This window comes from Sinocyclocheilus grahami, unplaced genomic scaffold (assembly GCF_001515645.1).
Source record: "Sinocyclocheilus grahami isolate Dianchi unplaced genomic scaffold, SAMN03320097.WGS_v1.1 scaffold499.1, whole genome shotgun sequence".
Classification (NCBI taxonomy): Eukaryota; Metazoa; Chordata; class Actinopteri; order Cypriniformes; family Cyprinidae; genus Sinocyclocheilus; species Sinocyclocheilus grahami.
The window spans coordinates 255,409-259,183 of record NW_015505678.1 but is presented as its reverse complement, the minus strand read 5'-3'; the positions used below and the strand labels follow the sequence as shown (position 1 = coordinate 259,183).

Genomic DNA, 3,775 nt, shown 5'->3' with positions numbered 1-3,775 from the left:
CACACACACTCACACACACACACACACACACACACACACACACACACACATGTGCTCTGTAGACTTCAGCCATATTATGCAAGGCACTTGTTTAAAATAAATACAAATATTTGAACATTAATTGATATGTCATGTAGCCTAAGTATCTTATTTCAGCGAAACAAAGATTTCAATATTATTATTATTTTATTTATGATGGATGTTCAAAGAACACCACTGAGAGCATGTTATAACATCTAAATTAACTAGTTTTATTCCAAAAGGATTTGTATATATTAATATATTCAGTGAAAAATATAATTTAACATCAATTTACACAACTGAAAGTATTTTTCAGGTTCAAGATCAGGTACGAATATCCACATTTGCATTTCATTTGACATTGTTTATAATAATGCTTCATTTTAACCAAGTTTAACTGAGTATTGATCATTGTTAGCTTTGTAGACAACGATATGTCGGTGATGGTGTTGTCATGGCGCTGTTTTTGTTGAGGATGTTCATAACAGCGTTTTACTTTAGCAATACCTTCGTTTATACAACAAGAGCTCACCATTCTGTGTCTGACTCTTACTTTATTCGAGCTAAACATGTAAAAGAATGTCGTGTAAAATAGTTTTTTACCTCATTTCTGATCTCGGTGTGTTTTCAGCACCTTGGACAAGAGCGCGAAGATTAATAAGAAATAAGGTGCGTTTTTTTCTTTCTTTCTTTTCTTTTCTTTAGCTTTTGCGCGCCGCTGCTGACCTTTAAACACAGCAAGGAGCGAGTGTTTCTTCTTAGGTTCAAAAAAATGCTAAAATGCTTTTTAAAAGTTTAACTACTTTTAATTTGCCAATAATCTTAAAAACAACGCGACGGGCGCAACACGAAGAAAAACAAAAACAAAATAAAAAAACAGCGACACTCACACCTGTTCTTGTAAACCACACACACACACACACACACACACACACACACACACACACACACACACACACACACACACTAACTCTCACACACACACACTCACTCACACACACACACGAATTGACAGCGTTCAGAATAACAGAAATCGGATCTGATGTGATTAAACAAGCATGCTTGGCATGCATATTGTATTATTATCAACAATAAATGTGTTTCTGACTTAATTGCGTCATTAAGAATCAACAGCGTCACACACATCCGTCAAAACATGAATCTTTCCCCAATTAATGCACTCATAAAAATAGACAATTACATAGCATAATTGTCATAAAACACAACCAACTCGTTCAGGAATCATTTTACGCGAAGGACTACGAATACTTCCGTTTAAATCTGATTTGAGGCGTGTTGTGTGTTTTTAATTAGATTTTAGTTATAGGCTACACAATCAAAGACTTTCAGGAACAGATATATGATTTCACGATAAAAAATTTTTTTTTTTTTTTTTTGCATTATGCAAATAGTAAAAGCAACCTACTTACATGTGAAACTTGGCTTCTGTTCAGCTGTATATGTGCAAAAGTGTTCACACGTTTCCTCTGATCAACAGAAAGAGCCACAGGAAAGCCATGCTGAAAATCCCCAGCAATAAAAACAAGTTGTGCATTTAATGTTCCAAGTTCAGTCTGAAGTGAATCCACGCGGAAAAGACCCTTAAATCCCCTCTTTTTCACATCATCCTGAATGTCTGTCCTGTCCCTGAGCCATTGATCCGCAATTCCCAATCACACACACAGAGAGAGACTCCAGCACATGAAGTTGTGGCTCTGTGTCTCCTGGATGTTCATGTGTATCTCAGACTGAACTGATCTGAGAGCAGCAGAGAGCCAGTGCTTCGATGTAACGCCTCCTCCACGAACACCATCTGCTCCAGCCGCAAAAAGTGAATAAAGTGCATCATGTTTTGTCATATGGGTTGTTTTAGGTGTGTAATATATAAGCTAGATTGTGTTTTTCTCCTCCCTTTAAATATTACATTAAGCGCATTGTGTTCTTCAAGCTCAGGATTTGGGAGTTAATACAGAAATTTCATGTGTGCATGGCTTTTTTATGTAGAATGAGATACAGACTATTCATATGCATGCAAATGCCATTTCATAACTAATAAAATATACTCAGTGTGAGGTATAATACAGTGCATACGTCATTAATTATATAGGCGATAATACAGTGCATTAAATGGTTTTGCTCACACATATGGACTGGAGAGAAAGATAATTTGTTGAATTAGATAAAAAATATGTCGGTGACTATGAAGTTTGTTCAACTAAATGTGGAATATGAGTTCATAACTCCATCTGTTGGTCAGAGAAAGTATCACAGGGCAGACTATTGTTGTGTAGAGTAATTTTAATTATGCATGTTATTTCATTCAAAGATCATTGCGGGAGATGCATCGTTGTTTTGCTTTAAATTCACAATGAATAGTTTAAATAATCACTGTAGAAATGTGTTGCTTGCATCTTCTATTATTGAGTAGGCTATACGCGCTATTGTATGTGAAATTGAAATGTATTGGGAATCAGGGGCCGAACAAACTTGTGGTCTGTGCACAACAATGCCAAATGTACACTGCAAAGGTGGCACAGAAGCGCTTCTGAAGTGGCATTTAGGTATCTACACAAACTGTTTAATGCGAGGTGGCATAAATGCATTTCTACAACCCTGTTGAAAAAAAACAGCATATGCTGGATAGGTATGCTTTGAAGCTGGGATGCTGGTTTGAGCTGGTTTTAGCTGGTCCTTTGCTGGTCCTTTGCTGGTCCTTTGCTCGTCCTTTGCTGGTTCATGCTGGTTCTTTGCTGGTTTAAGCTGGGCCTTTGCTGGCTTATGCTGGTCCTTTGCTCGTCCTTTGCTGGCTTATGCTGGTCCTTTGCTCATCCTTTGCTGGTTCATGCTGGTCCTTTGCTGGTTCATGCTGGTTCATTGCTGGTTTATGATGGTCCTTTGCTGGTTTATGCTGGTCCTTTGCTGGTTTATGTTGGTCCTTTGCTGGTTTAAGCTGGTCCTTTGCTGGTTTATGCTGGTCAAGTGCTGGTCCTAAACTGGTCCAACCAGCTTAAGAACAGCACATGACCAGCAAAGGACCAGCATAAACCAGCAAAGGACGAGCAAAGGACCAGCATAAGCCAGCAAAGGCCCAGCTTAAACCAGCAAAGGACCAGCTCAAACCGCTTAAACCAGCTCAAACCAGCATCCCAGCTTCAAAACATACCTATCCAGCATATGCTGTTTTTTTCAACAGGGAAAAAATAACAGTATACTTTGATACTATAGTGCCAAATTTACACTGCAAAGGTATACACTCAGTATATATTACTGTATTCCAAATAAGTGGCCAAACACACTGGTTTTCCATCGTTTTCAGTATGTCTTTACACTACAAAGGTGGCCTAGGACGTAGACTGATTTTAACATTGATTTAACAGCAGACAACAGACCTCCCCATCCAACTACCCCAACATTTTCACATTTACAGTAGACTTCTGACCACAGTTTCCCGTCATCTAAAGTCTTTATTTATAGTTATGGTAGCTAAAACGTATAATTCATCAAGAGTTTTTATCTTAGCATATTAATCAGCAGTGTTGGGGAAAGTTACTTTTAAAAGTAATGCATTACAATATTGCGTTACTCCATAAAAAAGTAACTAATTACGTTACTTAGTTACTTTTTATGGAAAGTAATGCGTTACGTTACTTTAGCGTTACGTTTTAAATCTGGACAGGGCTTGCTTGTTTGTTTTTAATATAAAAAAGTTATATTTTTGGCAAATATAAAAGCCTTTCACACCAAAAGTGAAATG

The 3,775-nt window shown here is 37.4% G+C and overlaps 1 protein-coding gene across 1 annotated transcript in view; it reads right to left on the bottom strand.

Annotated features, from left to right (window-relative positions):
• The window catches only part of LOC107554362 (sodium channel protein type 2 subunit alpha-like), a 29,755-nt gene extending 28,893 nt beyond the window's left edge, over positions 1-862 (bottom strand). The window contains exon 1 of the mRNA XM_016236851.1: positions 625-862. The gene's annotated coding sequence lies outside the window, so the exon portion shown is untranslated. The remainder of the gene's footprint in view (positions 1-624) is intronic.
• Between the last annotated feature and the right edge of the window lie 2,913 nt (positions 863-3,775).